Genomic DNA, 8,592 nt, shown 5'->3' on the forward strand with positions numbered 1-8,592 from the left:
TTGGTTGTTGAGTCTTCTCTGGCTGCTTAGAGGTCCAAGTGTCACCAAAAGCCCCCTGGCTGGCTCTGGGGTTGACCGTGGGGAAGGTAGGGGAGAAACAGTGAAAACATCCTTGTCCTGCGGCTGTTCATGGTGACCTGGTTAGTAGGACAGAGGAGTGTGAGTTGGTGCTGCCTGGGAGAGGATCATCAGCAGAGATTTTGATCATCAAACCCCACCCTGTTAGGTGATACTGGATCTCACATTTTAAATAGATGCTACAAGTCCTCTTAATCTCTTCTGAAGAGCTGCTAAATGCTAACATCTGAAGTAAATAACTGCTATTTTTTGTTCTTAATTTGTCTTGTTTGAGTAATTAGGTCATTATATCTGAAAGTGATTGTTTTATGCTGCCAAGAGGGAATAATGAAGACCTTTGATGAATCCAGTGAACAGCATGCAAATGTGGGGAAGGAATGTGGAGGCAAATGAATGACCTTTCTGAAACAGAATTTCTCCCTGCTCCACCATTTTTATCCGCATTAAAGTCAGTTAATGCGTTTACTTTTTCCTGCTGTGTATATTACAGTTGATTCCCCAATGCTTCCTTTTCCTAATAAAATGCACATTGTCCAAAGTGTTTGCAATGTTCTTTAAATAGGCTACTGTGGGTCCGTTTATGAGCCAAGCAGCGTCTGGTTGTATAGAGCTAAACATTTCCTCTTCCCCTAGCTTTCACAGAATGCTTAGAACTTAAATATTTTATGAGATTGCATTTATATATTTTTGATATTAACTCTGAGCTATGGAGAGTTTTTAGCCACCTCCCCAGCCCCTAAAAAATAAGTTACATGACAATAAAAAAATAAGCTTGTTTTACTACTCATGATGGTGTTGATTGAAAAATAAAAGGTAAGGACCAAAGAAGCAATGGAAAAGAAATAACCTTTCATTTCTCTGGACTAATCCTCACAGGAAAGGGCAGATCGGCTGCTTCCACTTAACAGCTCATGTGAACAACTACAGGACATTACTTTACAGCCCCCTGAAACCAGATCAACTCCATGGCACTCACTCCCCTACGAGGACAGGCTGAGAGAGTTTGGGTTGTTCAGCCTAGAGAAGAGAAGGCTCCGGGGAGACTTTAGAGCAGCCTTCCAGTACCTGAAGGGGCTACAAGAAAGATGGGAAGAGGTACTTAGCAGAGAATGCAGTGATTGGATGAGGGATAATGGTGTTAGGCTAAAAGAATCAGATAGGAGGAAGAAATTTTGTCTTGTGAGGGTGATGAGGCTCTGGCACAGGTCGCTGGAGAGGTTGTGACTGCCCCATCCCCAGAGTGCTGAAGTCCAGGTTGCATGGGGCTTTGAGCATCCTGATCCAGTGGAAGATGCCCCCATGGCAAGGGGGTTGGAATTGAATGGGCTTTAAAGTCACTTCCCACCCAAACCACTCTATGATTCTACAATTCTGTGTTATAAATTAAACTGAGTAAAGCAAAGAAACTGGAAATATCATGACAAGACTGGCAATAATTTTGTTTTGTGGGCCCTTCCTTTGAGGCCATGGTGGGAGAGCTGCTTGTGTCTGTGAGCATCTTCACCAGTGTGCGTTGATAGTCGGTGGAGGGAGATTGCCCTGACCCTTGCAATGTAGCCAGTGACCTTGTAATCCTGTCTCACGTCTGCTGGCTGCCAGTGGGAGCTAAAATTCAGTCCTTCAGCAGCACTGCTGGTTGTAAGAGTGAGGATGCTACAAATGCTGCCTTGGTCTTGGGAAAAAGGAGCAGATGGCCAAAGGCATTTTATCGCATATAGGTACTTTGCAGGCATGTTTTCTGCTTGTGGATGTACATGCCTGTATACATTATCTTCCATTAATTTGCTATGGCGATTTAGAAGCAAATGGATGCAAATCACTAGATTCTTTTTTTTGTTGTGCAGTATATCAGTAGAAAAATGGCCTAGTAATGGCAGCAGCTTAGCTTAAGTCAAGAGAAATGGTTTGAAGGAAAACCAATTTCCTTCCTTTCTGAGCTTAAATTTGCTTTTTTGAGTAAGTGCTATCAGATCATGTGGATTGAGTACACTTTGGGTTAAACTAAACCTGAACATGTGCTCAAAGAAGTCCCCCACATGCTGTTAGCAGCTAATGGCTGTTCAGTCCATGGAACTAGATTAGACCCCACCTAAAGAAATCCCCTTGAAATATGTTTAGTGTGGTTTCTAGGTCCTCAGCATCTAGGGACAATTTTGGGACAATTCATGATACTCATACCATCTTTTTTTTCCTAAAGTATTTTTTTCTGTGCCTGACTGACAGCAGGTCCAGTAACTCCAAATCTTGACATCGTATTTGATGAGCTCACCTATAGCTTTTATTTATTTGCTCAGCAGAAAACATGGTAATGTTTTATTATGCATGTTAGATGCTTTGGCTGTGTTCTCCATATCCTAATTCACTGCCCTGCCAGCTTAGGCTAATGAAATTAAGAGTGTGAACCAAACTGCAATGAATTCTTGCACCTGAGCTTTTACATCAGTCTGCCTGCCCTTGGTGTGTGCTGATGTCTATTTACAAGGTGATTTCTAACTCTTTGTTCTCAGGTTTCTGAAGTGCAGGTCTAAGGAATTATGGAGGGGATTATCATCAGCTTCTTATTTACTTGTGGGAAAGCTACCAAGGTGGCTATGCAAAGTAGTCTGTTAGATAAAAAACTAAACTTGGATCAAAAGGGATGAAGTCTGTGGCAAACTGCCCTGAGTTTCCCCTTGAGAAAATGCTAATTTTCCCATCCAGAAAACTGCAAATTGTACAATGTCACAATAGTGAAATAAGGCAGGTAACATATCTCAGAAATCTTGTGGAGCTGTAAACAGATGCTTCTGCTTACGGCTGGCTTAGAGTTCACAGATTTTTCCAGGACTATAGAAGACATAATCAGAGTTTAAACAATGAACCTGCTATCTGGAATGCAATACAACAAGTAGGAGCTAATTCTGAAATTAATTTCTCATCCATGGGATCACGGGATGAGATATTTCCTTAATACTTTTTTTAAACAGTGTGACTCATATGAGTTTTAAACCTTTTGTCTACAGAAAACCTATGACCTGTCTTGAGACCCTGCCACAGTAGTGTAACAAAGGAAAAGGTGGATAAATTAACAAAGAGGTATCCATTCTTATTTTTTTATCCACAGAATACACTATGAATGTAATTGCCAAATAATTTTCAGTGAACACTGCAGGGGGAAAATATTGTTCATTTGGACAGTTGATCAGGAATGCTTTAGAAGCAAACTCCTGAGTCATTTTTGAGTGTGTTGGTTATTCATCCAAGGAGCAGAAATGCCAGGGTGTGAATTAGGGAGCTGCTTACTGAAAAGGGTAGGAAATATCATGTACGTGGACATCCTAAATGCAGAAAGTTCAACAGTTTTTCTCTTTGCAATGGCTACCTGTCACAATCTTAGATTCATATTAGACAGTGTCCACTGCCTGCTGTTTAAATAAGCAATCATGCATTAATTAGTTAATAAAGTAATCATCTCTTTGTTGTCAATTTACTAAGTCTCATTTGTCACTGTCATGGCACCTTCAAATATACTGAGCTAAGAGACAACTTCTTAAGCCCCAGAAAGCAAAGTAACCAAATCACAAAATAGCAAATGCACTTCTGAGGGGGTTATCAGCTCATGTTTCCCCTTATCCCGAGATTTGAGTGCTGGCCATCTTCCAACATCTCCAGTTTACGACCACAGGTTTTGCCCATCATACCTCTCGATGGCTTTGCTGAGTCTGCCTTTTCCCACTCAGTGTTGCTGCATAATCCTATTCAATCACTCACATGAACAACAGGGCTGTGAGGCATCCTAGGGACATAAGGAAGTCCTAGTAGAAGAAAATAAAATGCCAACACTGTCTTTATTTGTCTGACACAATGATCTTGTACTAGCTGGTTCATTAAAGGCGTGTTGCAAGATAGTGATTACAGGGAAAGTTCAGGTGTTTTCCCTTTGAAATATATAAAGGTAGTGTTCAGGTAATGGTTTTGAATGTTAGTCCTTTTGATGTCTGCAGGCTTTACACTTACACATCTGGAAGCCTGCACGCTTAGCTATAAACAGACATCACAGCTACGTTTCACAGCTGGCTTTACAAAAGATCAGCAGGACGCACATCGCTTACAAATGCCACTCTTTTCTTTTCCATTAGCTGGCTTGAAATTGTATGTTGTTAACTTGTTACTTGCTTTGGTGATTGTTTTATTCATTTTCTTTTTACTCACCTTCAAAGAATAAGCAATCTGGCCCCACAGATTTTGCTGTGTTGCCATAGGAATAGCCGGGGCTGAGGACTGGCATTTGTTCTCAGAAGCTGATTCAAGACCTGCCAAGGAGTGTGTGAAGGCTTTGCTGTGATGCTGAATGCCCCCAGCCCACCATGACAGAGCTAAGGACATCCTGCCAATCAAAGGAGATGCAGTGGGATCAGTTTGGACACAAGCCTTAGTAATTTCAATCTCTCTAGCCTCGTATTTAATTACATCTATGGCTAGATTCAACTTCAGTCTGTATGAGGAGGGACAAAGTGTCATTATGATTCAAAGTTGCTTTATGGAAGCAATGTGTGTGGAAAACTTCGTGTCACAGCTCAAAAGCAGTACGTGTGTTCTGACCCAGAAATGGGAGTAACCATCATTACTTTTTGAAAGACTTAGCAAAAAATGCTATCATATTTGAGATACTGTTTGATTTAAAGAGCTGGCCGTGTCTTCCCAGGGAAGCGCTGCATTGGTCATGCTGCCTTGTGCCAGCTACCTACCTTATGAATAAGCAAGTTTGAGGGTTTAAGATTGTCATGTTAAACATGAGACTTTCCTGCTTAGGACATAGGACTGAGGATATTCAAAATTCACAGTTTCCTTGTTTCCCACTTGGATCTCATGTTGAACTATCACAGTTAGGGATTAGATAAATCCAGAACCATGGTGTTAACATCCTTCAAATATTTCATTATAACTGGAAGAGTATTTTTGGTCAGGCTTGCAAGGATGTAAGTGTGGATGGAACGAGTCAGATCAAAGATGAATCTGATCCCAGAATCCTGCCGGTCTGGTAGTTGTTGGCTACGGATACCTACAGAACAAACAGATAAAGAAGACCAGATAAGGTCATTCTTCCACCTCTGGCAATATTTATTGGAGGGACTTTATGAAATGAAGGTTAAAATCTGGATGATTTTCCTCAACTTCTTATAATGGAAGTAACGTTTTATTTGATGACCACTGATCACAGCTCTGGTGTTTGCAGGGAATGGGAGTTCTAAGACTTCCCTCTTACCCCATAGCAGCCTTGGCAGGGGGATTTATCCAAAACCACAGAGCTGAGCTGTAACTTCTATAGAATCTTTGTGGCATCCTGCCTAATATTCTGCCTTTATCCTTATGTCTGCTAATAATTTCTCATTATTGTTTCAAACAAGGTGCCCAGTGCAAATTTTTTTACTGTTTTCTTTTTTTTTTATTTCTCTTCCCTTCAGCCCTTTTGAAAGCAGGGATCACACTTGCAATCTATGATTATTTCTTTGATACTAAGGCTGGTGCAAGTATTAAGTTTTATATCCCAGTTTGTTCATTTAAACTCCAGTAGCCTTCAATGAATAGTGGAGGTAAATATCCTGTGGTAAATTACCCTGTCATATTTGCCTCAGAATAGAAATACAATGGTTAGATGCTTACCCAACTAAAATACTATTTATATGGAGTTTTTATACTGAACTATCAAAATGTGTAACAGCAATTCCTCAGCTCGTATCTTTGTGATACTCAGTTTGGTCTAAAATCTCCATGTAAATAAAGCTTTTACTACATCAGCCCCACCCATCACATTATTTTTTTTTAAATAAAGACAGAACTGAAGTAATCTCACATTTTATCTCTTAATTCTAGAAAGTGGAGAACAAGGAAGTGCTGTATCTTAGGCAAGACAGGTTTTTAAACACGCAGTTCCCATCCAAGTCCATCAGTCCTCCCTCCCTTTCTCCTCCCCAGGAACACATTCCTGCAAAAACTTTAGCTGAAATTGCTTTGTTGTTTCCAGCGTGCTCTGCCAGTTTGCAGCCCATGCCGTGACACAGCATTCCTCCCGCTTTGTTTTGGCTGCTATGATTTTGAGCTGACATTTAGCAAAATTGCATTAATGCCTCCCTAATACAAGACCCCTTGTTGAATGCAGTCAGCTGAAGTCACAAGTTTTAGGCACAGGCTTGAGCAGCGTGGCAGCCGTGAATCACAAAAGAGAGCTCCTCTCTCCCTTTGGGGTGTATGGCTTGTTTTGCCCTGGAGCTCCCCTTGAACATGGCTGCAACTCCGAGACAACTGGAGAGAACAAAACCATTCCAGGGACTCCCAGAGGAGGCTACTAAGATGATCTGAGGGCTGGAGCACTTTCCATATGAGGACAGGCTGAGAGAGTTGGGGTTGTTCAGCCTGGAGAAGGCTCCGAGGAGACCTTATAGTGACCTTCCAGTACCTGAAGGGACTATTAGAAAGCTGGAGAGGGACTAATCATAAAGGCTTGTGGCGACAGGATGAGGGGGAATGAGTATAAACTGGAAAGGGGCAGATTTAGACTAGACATTAGGAAGAATTTCTTCACCATGAGGGTGGTGAGGCACTAGCACAGGTTGCCCAGGGAAGCTGTGGCTGCCCCATCCCTGGAGGCATAGGACATAGCAAAAAGAGGTGTTCAAGACCAGGCTGGATGGAGCCTTGGGCAGCCTGATCCAGTGGGAGGTGTCCCTGCCCATGGCAGGGGAGTGGAACTGGATGATCTTAAAGGTCCCTTCCAACACAACCTATTCTATGATTCTGTGATTCTATGATTCTATGATTCTGTGATTCTACTTGACATTTCAGGGGGCAGGCACTGACGGAAAGACCTTTCCAACCATGTAAAGATCCTCATCATGTACCCGTGGGAGTCTGAGCACAGATTATTTTGGACAGATTATTTTGGAGGGACATGCTGGGTATATTTCCTTTCCAACATTTGATTTAAGGTTTGACTTCACTGAAGTCGACAGAAGCTTCTCTACTCAATTCAGTAGACCTGAATCAAGGCTGCAATATGATGTTATACCATAATTATAAAGTGTAAAACTGTAAGTGTATGTTTGTTAGTGCTTATACATCTTTAAATTAGCAGCAAATGCTCTTTCAAAGCTATCAGAGTAAATTTTTCACAACAAATCATTCCCTCCGCCAAAGGAGGCAGCTTTTGCTAATACAGCTTTATAGGTGTTATCTGGGAAGGTGAACTAAATACTAAATGTTTGCTTCCTATTTAGCAAATGTCTGTCATAGCCCTGCTAAGTAGCCAGAAACAAATTATGTGTTAAACTCAGCATCCTTCTCTCTCTCTCTCTCTCTCTCTCCTGTGTTTGATATTTGCTTATGCAGTCCAAGTCCTTAAATTAATTAACATGAATGTGCTTGTTTTACATATGATGACCTTGTAGTCTCCTTAGCAGGAAAAAAGGACCATTTTTACCACAGCTTTACCAAGTGATGCAGCACATCATTCTGTTATCAACATCGTTGTGGCCCTCTATGTATTAAAAACTAAATTATTCTTCCTGATTATTTCCATTAACGTACAAATGGATTTCATTTACAGAAAATAGATGTGAAAGCCACAGGAATATCCTGAAACTGTGTATCATTAAACAGATTTACAGATTAGCTCAATTTTTAAGTGCTTGTGTCAACTATAAAACGAATTAGCATTTACTGGTTTAAATATTTTCTTTAACAGAGTAATTGAGTGGATTCTCCTCTAATGCTGCCATTTTGAACAACATTGTGGGCTGTACACTTTGCTGAAATATCATAGATCTCCATGAAAGGTTAAGAATGAATGGATATTTAAAGCTAGCAGAGGTATTTTTAAGTATTTATATCCACAGACACATTCACAGAGCTGTGGCCATTGTATTTTTTTCATAGAATCATGGAATCATGAGGTTGGAAGAGACCTTAGAGATCATCAAGTCCAACTCTACTTGCCTACTACTAAATCATGTCCCCAAGCACCTCATCTACTCATCTTTTAAATGCCTCCAGGGATGGGGACTCAACCGCCTCCCTGAGCAGCCTCTGCCAGTGCCCAATAACATTTTCTATGAAGAATTTTTTCCTAATATCCAGTCTAAACTTCCCCAGTGTTATCCTCTGGCACGGCACCTAAAGAACCCATCTGGATTTATGATCATCACTTCATGTACTCTTCCCTTTTATCAGGAATATATCCTTTAGTGCACTCCCACCACCAACATAGAGAAATATTTTTATTGATGGTCACGTGTAAGGGCAATTCTGTTAACGCAGCAGCTTGTACAGGTGAGTGCCCCACTGTGTCCCTGTGAAATCAGTATACATCAGTACAGCTTGTTGGGCTTTCCACGAGATGAAAGGACAGCATATTCAATGCTATGTACAGAATCAGAACAAATTGTCAAGCAGATGTGTTATTTGCTTCCATTTTTTCTTAATTAACTTTTGGAGAGTGTAAACAGTGAACAAATGCAAATTTATACTGCGTCATCTTCC

Source organism: Cuculus canorus, chromosome 5 (assembly GCF_017976375.1).
Source record: "Cuculus canorus isolate bCucCan1 chromosome 5, bCucCan1.pri, whole genome shotgun sequence".
NCBI classification, from domain to species: domain Eukaryota; kingdom Metazoa; phylum Chordata; class Aves; order Cuculiformes; family Cuculidae; genus Cuculus; species Cuculus canorus.